General features: G+C 37.1%; 1 long non-coding RNA gene across 3 annotated transcripts in view; it reads left to right on the forward strand.

Annotated features, from left to right (window-relative positions):
* The window catches only part of LOC127519304 (uncharacterized), a 37,062-nt gene extending 29,296 nt beyond the window's left edge, over nucleotides 1–7,766 (forward strand). For 2 of the 3 annotated variants that reach the window (XR_007931775.1, XR_007931773.1), the window contains exons 7-8: nucleotides 1,225–1,359; nucleotides 3,732–7,766. This is a non-coding gene — a long non-coding RNA (uncharacterized LOC127519304). The remainder of the gene's footprint in view (nucleotides 1–1,224; nucleotides 1,360–3,731) is intronic. The other variant, XR_007931774.1, reaches the window with a different exon arrangement.
* Nucleotides 7,767–11,175: the final 3,409 nt, after the last annotated feature.

Raw genomic sequence — 11,175 nt, forward strand, 5'->3', positions numbered from 1 at the left:
TTTTGTTCTGTTACGAGATTTCAACAATGGTCGGTTTTATTCAGTTACGAGATTTCAATGGCGATCAGTTTTATTCGGTTATGAGATTTCAATGACGGTTGTTTTATTCAGTTACAAGATTTCAATGGCGGTCGGTTTTATTCGGTTATGAGATTTCAATGACGGTCGGTTTTATTGACAGTCGGTTTTATTCTGTTATGAGATTTCATTGACGTCTGTTTTATTCAGTTACGAGATTTCAATGACGGTCGGTTTTATTCAGTTACGATATTTCAATGACAGTCGGTTTTATTTGGTTACGAGATTTCAATGACGGTCGGTTTTATTAAAGAGGTCATGAACTGTGTTGTTTTATTGTTTAATAATGTTTCCTGGGGTGCACTTATAATGTTAGAATGGTTTTTACATCCAAAATTGTCATCATTTAGAAATAAAAGGTATTTTTTCTACCCTGATTTTTTCCACCCTGATTTGAACGCTCTGTTTTAAGGGGCGTGTCTGCTGTGAGACTTCAGTGTAAACGCCCACTGCTGTGAATGGCTGACATCTTTCCATTTGAAATAGCCAAGTATTACTGTCTCTTTTACTGCGTTTTTACTATTACAACACTCAAGGTTAACTAATCGTGAAAAGTGCTGCATTACATTACAGAAAAGAAGAAAAAAATATTTTATGTATTTAGAATGAAAACAAGACAAAAACACTAAACAACAAGAGCATTTTTTGCAGTGTAATACATTCACATTACAAACCTTGTGTTACTTCAACATGAGATCATGACATACTATATTGCAAAAAAAAACACACAAAAACTACTCTAAGATGATGCACAAAGACATCAAGAATCAGCACATGAATCTCAACAATGGTGACAATCATAAGTGTCATGCCACTTTTTGTGGCATGACACAAAAAGACTTTTTGTTGATCTGAGTTGATCTGATCATCTGAATATTTTGTTGTCACCATTCATACGCTAATTGCTCACATCTGTGTTTGTCATTGTAGTTTATTATTTTCTGCTCATGGTTTTATTTTCAGTTTTCTAACTGATTTCTGCAATGCAGTGTGATCTCATATTGCAGTAAAACAGTGATTGTAGTTTAAGTGTATTAATGGCAAAACACTATTATATTCAAATAACATCAGTGATTCAGGCTATTTCACAATGATTATACTGTAAATCCATCAATAGCTAAAAATCATCATCTGATCTCATTTCAGCTTTTTTGCTACAGCAAATGTGTTTTACAAACACACTGTCTCAGCAGCCATGCAGAGAAGACAAACTTATAAGATTTAAGAGCCCAACTAATGGGAACACCGATCACCATTATGGCGACTTCAAATGAAACAAACGTGAGTGTTAAACTTCTGTTAATTCTCAAGAACTTCTGTAGATGAATGATACAAACAAAGTCAATCTGGTTAGTATGTGAAGCTGTAATGCTGTTTGTGGAGTTGTTTAATCCTCCCCTGCTGAGACCTGGAGAGATTTAATGTCTTTTATCTTCAGTTGATTTCATCTAAGGCTGAAATCAGTTGTAGCTCTTGTATTTCTGTTCTCTTCTTTCCTTTAGTGATTCTGCTTCTTAACAGGCTTGTTAAATCTGAGATGATTCTATAAATAAGATATACAAATTGTGTGCCTCAGATAAGGTCCAGTTCTGGTTTATTTCTTTGTTCGTGGCTGACATGTGGCATTGCTATGGCCTGCTTGTGGCTCAGATCTGGTAAACAGGAGCGGTCCGCCCAAGTGTCATCATGTGGCCCAGATCATCATACCATGCATGGCAGATGTGGGCCGGATTTGGGCCGGCACAAAGTTGCTATCTGGGAAGTGTCATTTGGAACTCGTTTAAAGAGATATTTTTATTAAAAATATATGTTGATAAGCAAACACTTAAACACCATTTTAGGTAGCCTATATAAAGGGATGGATTGTGTGTGTGTCAGAGAGAGTCTGGTGGTCACTCCAATATTACAATGATATAAATAATTTAATGAATAATGCCTATTTTACTACTCTTTAAACCAATAAATAAAAATGTTTAAGGCACAGTAGCCCCACGTATGTAAATGATAACAGTGCAACACTTCGCTATGAAACACAAAACCCAAATGCATGTTATTTGAAACCCAAACAAACAGCACATGCAGAGAATGAGTTGGTGCGGAGCGGTATTTTGCCGGTTAATCAACATGCTGAGGTTTTTTTAAAATCGAGAACTCAAATTTAACAGAGGAATCGTGATGGCCCTTGTCATAATACATTTATTGTTTTTGTATTTAAAGCAAGTTATATAAATACTATTGAAAATTGATATATAACCTCTTAAAATTCAAATTTAACAGACATGAGTAGGAATAAAATTCTGGGTGTGTAATTCAGAACCATGCTGGTCTTTCCATGTATTATTGTGCAGTAGAATAATGAACGATTGAAACATTACTAAATGTTTTGCATAAGCATCACACATTACACTAATGCATGTGCCGTATGAAACTGTTGAGGATCATTTGCCATTTCATGTCTCTAAGCCAAACTGATCCCTATTTCCTCGTCCTTCATATGTCCTTCCATCTTGGATTGTGCCGGTCTGTTTAATAAGAAATAATAATTGGTGTGAGTCAGAAGTAGGACACCTCGCAGCTTTATTTTTTAAAAGGAAGAGCTTCTGTGTGTTGAATACCAAATATTGCTTCTATTGTCCATATGCTGCAGTTGAAATCTCACCAAACTGAATCATTTATATTGAGTTTGAGCCCAAGTTCATGGATGTGGAACAGCAGATGCCTGATATTTTCCATTCCATGGTTAAAAATGTCATTACTTTTTTTGCACAGACTGAGGTTATTATAGAAAACTAAAACCATAAAAAACTTGTTTATATATATATATATATATATATATATATATACACACACACACACACACACACACACACACACACTCACGTTAAAAAGGACAAAAACACATGACAAAATTACTAAAACTTTAACTAAATCTAAAATGAAAATGGAAAATAATAAAATAAAAAATGATTCAATGTATTAATAAAAACTATAATAGTATCTCACTGATACTAAAATAACACACAGGCCTTCAGTCTGTCATTTTCACAAACAAAATATTAAAATAATTACAAAATAAATAAGAATGTTCCCAATAATAATAATCATATCCAAATGAATTTTTTTAAAGTCATTAATTCATGAATGTAGGAAATGTACTATTATTTGCAATAATGCTAAAATAATAATAATAATTATTATTATAATTTTTATTATCTTATAATTATTTTTAGTATAATATTTATATTATAAATATAGGGTTTAATATTACTAAGCCCATGTAAGAATAAGAATAATAATGGTTTATTATTATTAAAAAGGGCAACTTTATTATTATTAAACCATGTGTGAATAATAATAATAAAATATTATGATTATTATTATAATAAAAGGCACATTTATTGTTATGAACCCATGTGAATAATAAATTATTATTAAATTTAATAAATGGCAATTTTATTATTAACCCCATGTGTGAATGATAATAATAATAATGAAATATTAGTATTATAAAAGGCCAATTTATTATGATGAGCCCATGTGTGAATAATAATAACAATAACAATAAATAATAATAATAATATATTTATATTCTCTTATGTGGTAAACAGTCATAATGCAGCATGAGACTGATGAAGGTCATGTTTCATCTCCAGACTCCAGCTGAAGGTGCCGCTGCTGCTGTTTCTCCAGAGCTGGAAGGAGTTGGTGGATGTGTCGTGTCTGAAGGTCATCAGATTCGGTCCTCAGCAGCTTCTCTCCATCAAGATCTTCAGGCTGGACTCTGGAGAAAGACCTGCGATCTGCTGCGCCTCCGGGACTCGCTGTTTCTCTCATATGACACACAATGTGGTCGCTTCACTTTTGTAAACTGGTTCAACTGAAGGTGGAAGCTGCTCAGATGCCGTCACAAATGAACCATTCATTACACTCTGAGTCAGTCGATTCCTTCCAAGTGTTGACAATCTCATACCGAAGAACTGTGACTAATGAAGAGTCACGTCATGATTATTTGTTGTTCTTCTGAAGGGCTCGACGCTCTTGGAAGGATCGCTGTGAACGTCCTTCCCACACTGTGAGTGTGTTTCTGTCATTGCTTCCGATTTAATCTGCTGCAACTGTGTCCGGAGCGTCCCACACTCTTAGAAGGAAAGGTTCAGTGAGTTTTATATAGAACTCTAGGGTTCTTTAATCAGTTTTAAAGAACACTTTATGCCAGAAAGGTTCTATATAAGGAGAAATGTCTTAAACGATTGCATAATACTGTAACACTTTACTTAAAGCCTTTATGTATAATGCATTATAAAAGTATTTATAATGCATTATATCTTTACATAAATATTTGTATTTACTATGGGTGTGACAAGATTTCATGAGATTAAAATATGACGAGATATGAAAATCTGTCATGACGAAGTGTGAAGGTGAAATTAGGATAGAATATGCCACCGCTACGTTTACATTACGCCTCCACTGTCATTTTGCTTTTTAGTTTAATTCATTTGAATAACGGTCGCTTCAATCCCATCCAGCTCCTCCAACACGAGCTGCAGCTCTGTACGTAGTGCAGCAGGAATCAGAGTTCACTGATCACGTGACGAGAGTGACGAGATGACTGACAAGACCATGGCAGAGGATTCGTTGCACAACAGAGCCTGAAGCGTCGGACAAATGACTTATCTTGTGGAATGCGTGCTCAGCACTGCCGCTCCCTATTCACAGAGTACATGCGATTGCAAAATCAAAAGTAAAACGCGCATTCAAATGCCCGCATTTTGAAAGTGGCACCCTGATGCATTATACTTTCTAAAGGTAATATAATGCATAATAACTGTGGTTACAGTTAGTCATGAGATCATACAATGCATAATAAGGTGCATTACAAGACATAATTAATGCATTAAAAATAGTTTTATAATGCATGAAAGGCTTTAATTAAAATGTTACCACTAAATCCATAAGATGATCCCACACTCTTAAACATGAAGGTTGCAAAAAGGGGGTTTTGATAGATGAAATAGAAGAACCATTTTTATATCCACAAAGAACGTTTCACTGAACAGTTCTTAAAAATTCTTAGTTCTTTTGATAATCTCAAAAACCTTTTTCCACTTAAAGAACCTTTTGTGCAATGGAAAGTTTCCAGGGATGGAACCATCGATGCCAATAAAGAACCTTTATTTTTCGGAGTGCGTGATGGGAACCCTTATATGAAACGCCTGACGGAACCTTTTAAGGTTCTAAATAGAACCTTTTCTTCTAAGAGTGCTTCTGATGTTTGTCATTTGTTTAAGTTCTCATCTGGATCAGTCACTGTAGTTTTTTTCTGTTCACATAAACTCAAGATGTTTCCAGTGACGAGCAGAAAGAGTCTGTTTTTGTACTGCCACTTAATTAACCAATACGACCTAAACCTCTATTCATCATCACAATCGACTCGTTTACTTACATACATGGTCTTATTGTGAATGATTCATCATTCAGGTTCTCTCAAGTAAATGTTTGTCTTAGTAATCTTTCATCAAAAAGTAATAACTCGCCTCTAAACCGTCTTTCGTTGTGGTTTAATTAAAACAGCATCTCATTTAGACTTTAATCACTGTACTTCACAACCTTGTGTGCTTTTATAAAACGCCAATGTGATCAAATGCACCAATGTTCAGTTGATAGTTATTAATATTAATAATTGGAGTAATCAGTTCTTCCACCAAGTACTGTAGTTTATTACTGCGACTACAGAAACTTGCATTAAAACATCTGCATTTGACTGACAACCCATTCAACAGGCTCATCCAATCAGGATTCAGGATTCGTTTTAATAACAGCTTAAAGATGAAAACATTCTTTTCACCACGTTTTCATGTTCAGAACAGCTTATTCTTTTATGAAAGTCCCTTCATATTTATAGAAAGAAAGGTATGATTTTCTGTGAATCATATCAAAGAATATGAAGCTGTGATTAGTGAAGCTGCATTATTGACGATCTCGTCTTCAATCCAAGAGACGAATCCTTCGAATAATCCATGATGTCTGTACAAATGCTTCATTTCATTGAGAAAGACGAGATGAGAATGACTGTGAAACGCAGAAGCTGTTAAGCACATATCCAAAGGATTTTTATTGTATTACACACATGATCTTCAGTGGCGTCAAAAAGAAATGTACAGCTTTTTATAATGGTGCAGGATGCAAAGTTATATTTCTCACTGAAAATTATGAGGATTTTGTGTCCTTCCAAGCCCAAGCTCATTCTGTCTCAGTGTCGATGTTTGTATGAAAATCTAAGAAACTGAAAGAAACCAGGTGAATCTCGGAAGCTAAATATTCTTTCATAAATTTGCCTAAAATAATAATAATGAATCAGCGTGCTGTAGACTCATTGTGTTGTATGAATGTTTTTTTAAGAATCCATGCTTTAAATATTAACTCTTTGATTCAGGCCTTGTGTGTGATATTAATGTAGGTGTTATTGAATATTCTGTACCGATGATGTCAGTGTCACGTGTGTCGTGTTCACGTTTCATTTGTTCATGAAGTGCTGAAGTCATGAGGTTTATGTTCACGTTTCAGAAACTGTTAAGATTAAAACAACTTGCACTAAACAATAAGAGGTTTAAAAATCTAAATGCTTCTGAAATGCACTTTAGCAAATATGATTTTGAATGCAGGTGACAATGTGAAATTGCACAGGTTAATCTCACAATCCAGATCATATTTAATCCAAAAAAGAAAAAAAAAGAAAGAAAAGTGAATCAATTGAAGCCTATTTTTGGAACTATGATTATTATTATATATTTTATTACTTTTTTTGTTTTTACCATATATATATATATATATATATATATATATATATATATATATATATATATATATATAACGTGTGTGTGTGTATATATATATATATATATATATACTTAAGCACATTTTCTTGGATTGTAAAGCATTTAAACCTCATAATGGTATTTGTTTTGCTGTCTTTAATAATGAAAAATACTTTTTGCATTACAGTAAATGGTACAGGGAAATGTGCTTCATTAAAATATCTTAAAGCAGAATTCATTTTTTTATATTCCCTTTTCTTTGGATTTTGCCATGTTTTTTTGTGAGATTCACCTGTACACTTTCTTCATGTACTTGACATTTGCTGTTATTAAAATGAGTTCATGCAGAATGGAAGAAAGACATGAATTGAAATCATAAAATCCATGTGATTTGTAGGTTTTATGTTCACCATTTCCTGCAATAAAACAGCATGGGGTATGAAATCTAACTGTTCAGTGTTTAAACATCAAATGCATAATTTTATGGATCCATATGTGACTTTCTGGAATATTTTACCAAAGCTAACAAATATGAGACTCACAACATTTTACTCTAAATAAACCTTTATAAGAATTATGCATCGTCTCTGAATTATGGCATAAACAAATTTATGTTGTCACTGCGACTATGAACATGTTCAATGTTTTTCTTACATAAGTCATTTAATGTGCTTTGTTTTGTATACTTCAGTCATTATTACCCATGAGCCTCTTTCTCTGAGCCAATTCACATGCAATAACTGGTAAATATGCCAACACTTGTTGTTGTTTTTTCTCTGTGATGAAAAAGTGAAGCCTCAATCATCCTGTCTGAATATTCCATATAAACATTTGCAATAATATTAATAAAGACACGTACTGTTTCTTTAAGAAGCTTGTCCTCTTTATATTTGTTGCCGCCTCGAGGCTTCAGACGCTCAATCGGTGATACTGAACCAAACTCAGCATTTTATCAGCCGTCTATTTTGGGAAGACTATTGAACCTGCTACACTCGAGCGAGTTTATCATGTTTCCAACTGCAGAAACTGCTGAAAATAACATTTGACTTGATCTACACAAACAGTGTGTGATGGAGACACGCATCTGCATGGGAGTAATGAAGCAGTGACGCTTGTAACGCAAAGTTGAAATGTTCAGTTGCCCAGAGAGAAAAAACAGGAAAAGATTTTGTCATTAATTACTCAACCTCATGTTGTTCCAAACCTGTAAGGCTTTCGTTCGTCTTTGGAACACAAATGAAGATATTATAAATGAAATCTGAGATATTTATGTCCCTCCATTGACAGCTACGCAACTAACACTTTGACTACTTTGAAAGTCATGCATATGAATTGAACGGTTTAGTCCTAATTTTGCTGAGGAAGCTCAAACGTGCTGCGTAACACGAGAATGAACCTCATTGGCTCTTGCGGAAACTCAAACGTGCTGCGTAACACGAGAATGAACCTCATTGGTTCTTGCTGAAGCTCAAACGTGATGCGTAACACGAGAATGAACCTCATTGGTTTTTGTGAAGCTCAAACGTGCTGCGTAACATGAGAATGAACCTCATTGGCTCTTGCGGAAGCTCAAACGTGCTGCGTAACACGAGAATGAACCTCATTGGTTCTTGCGGAAGCTCAAACGTGCTGCGTAACACGAGAATGAACCTCATTGGCTCTTGCGGAAGCTCAAACGTGCTGCGTAACACGAGAATGAACCTCATTGGTTCTTGCTGAAGCTCAAACGTGCTGCGTAACACGAGAATGAACCTCATTGGTTCTTGTGAAGCTCAAACGTGCTGCGTAACACGAGAATGAACCTCATTGGTTCTTGAGGAAGTTCAAATGTACTGCGTAACACGAGAATGAACCTCATTGGTTCTTGAGAAGCTCAAACGTGATGCGTAACACGAGAATGAACCTCATTGGTTCTTGTGAAGCTCAAACGTGCTGCGTAACACGAGAATGAACCTCATTGGTTCTTGTGAAGCTCAAATGTACTGCGTAACACGAGAATGAACCTCATTGGTTCTTGCTGAAGCTCGAACGTGCTGCGTAACACGAGAATGAACCTCATTGGTTCTTGTGGAGCTCAAACGTGCTGCGTAACACGAGAATGAACCTCATTGGTTCTTGTGAAGCTCAAACGTGCTGCGTAACACGAGAATGAACCTCATTGGTTCTTGCTGAAGCTCAAACGTGCTGCGTAACACGAGAATGAACCTCATTGGTTCTTGTGAAGCTCAAACGTGCTGCGTAACACGAGAATGAACCTCATTGGTTCTTGTGGAGCTCAAACGTGCTGCGTAACACGAGAATGAACCTCATTGGTTCTTGTGAAGCTCAAACGTGCTGCGTAACACGAGAATGAACCTCATTGGTTCTTGCTGAAGCTCAAACGTGATGCGTAACACGAGAATGAACCTCATTGGTTTTTGTGAAGCTCAAACGTGCTGCGTAACATGAGAATGAACCTCATTGGCTCTTGCGGAAGCTCAAACGTGCTGCGTAACACGAGAATGAACCTCATTGGTTCTTGCGGAAGCTCAAACGTGCTGCGTAACACGAGAATGAACCTCATTGGCTCTTGCGGAAGCTCAAACGTGCTGCGTAACACGAGAATGAACCTCATTGGTTCTTGCTGAAGCTCAAACGTGCTGCGTAACACGAGAATGAACCTCAATGGTTCTTGTGAAGCTCAAACGTGATGCGTAACACGAGAATGAACCTCATTGGTTCTTGTGAAGCTCAAACGTGCTGCGTAACACGAGAATGAACCTCATTGGTTCTTGAGGGAGTTCAAATGTACTGCGTAACACGAGAATGAACCTCATTGGTTCTTGTGAAGCTCAAACGTGATGCGTAACACGAGAATGAACCTCATTGGTTCTTGTGAAGCTCAAACGTGCTGCGTAACACGAGAATGAACCTCATTGGTTCTTGTGAAGCTCAAATGTACTGCGTAACACGAGAATGAACCTCATTGGTTCTTGAGGAAGCTCAAACGTGATGCGTAACACGAGAATGAACCTCATTGGTTCTTGTGAAGCTCAAACGTGCTGCGTAACACGAGAATGAACCTCATTGGTTCTTGTGAAGCTCAAACGTGCTGCGTAACACGAGAATGAACCTCATTGGTTCTTGCTGAAGCTCGAACGTGCTGCGTAACACGAGAATGAACCTCATTGGTTCTTGTGGAGCTCAAACGTGCTGCGTAACACGAGAATGAACCTCATTGGTTCTTGTGAAGCTCAAACGTGCTGCGTAACACGAGAATGAACCTCATTGGTTCTTGCTGAAGCTCAAACGTGCTGCGTAACACGAGAATGAACCTCATTGGTTCTTGTGAAGCTCAAACGTGCTGCGTAACACGAGAATGAACCTCATTGGTTCTTGTGAAGCTCAAACGTGCTGCGTAACACGAGAATGAACCTCATTGGTTCTTGCTGAAGCTCAAACGTGCTGCGTAACACGAGAATGAACCTCATTGGTTCTTGTGAAGCTCAAACGTGCTGCGTAACACGAGAATGAACCTCATTGGTTCTTGCTGAAGCTCAAACGTGCTGCGTAACACGAGAATGAACCTCATTGGTTCTTGTGGAGCTCAAACGTGCTGCGTAACACGAGAATGAACCTCATTGGTTCTTGTGAAGCTCAAACGTGCTGCGTAACACGAGAATGAACCTCATTGGTTCTTGTGAAGCTCAAACGTGCTGCGTAACACGAGAATGAACCTCATTGGTTCTTGTGAAGCTCAAACGTGCTGCGTAACACGAGAATGAACCTCATTGGTTCTTGCTGAAGCTCAAACGTGCTGGTAACACGAGAATGAACCTCATTGGTTCTTGCTGAAGCTCAAACGTGCTGCGTAACACGAGAATGAACCTCATTGGTTCTTGTGAAGCTCAAACGTGCTGCGTAACACGAGAATGAACCTCATTGGTTCTTGCTGAAGCTCAAACGTGCTGCGTAACACGAGAATGAACCTCATTGGTTCTTGAGGAAGCTCAAACGTGCTGCGTAACATGAGAATGAACCTCATTGGTTCTTGTAGAAGCTCAAACGTGCTGCGTAACACGAGAATGAACCTCATTGGTTCTTGCTGAAGCTCAAACGTGCTGCGTAACACGAGAATGAACCTCATTGGTTCTTGCTGAAGCTCAAACGTGCTGCGTAACACGAGAATGAACCTCATTGGTTCTTGCTGAAGCTCAAACGTGCTGCGTAACACGAGAATGAACCTCATTGGTTCTTGCTGAAGCTCAAATGTGCTGCGTAACACGAGAATGAACCTCAT

The sequence above is a fragment of the Ctenopharyngodon idella genome, chromosome 9, assembly GCF_019924925.1.
Source record: "Ctenopharyngodon idella isolate HZGC_01 chromosome 9, HZGC01, whole genome shotgun sequence".
In the NCBI taxonomy this organism is placed as follows: Eukaryota; Metazoa; Chordata; class Actinopteri; order Cypriniformes; family Xenocyprididae; genus Ctenopharyngodon; species Ctenopharyngodon idella.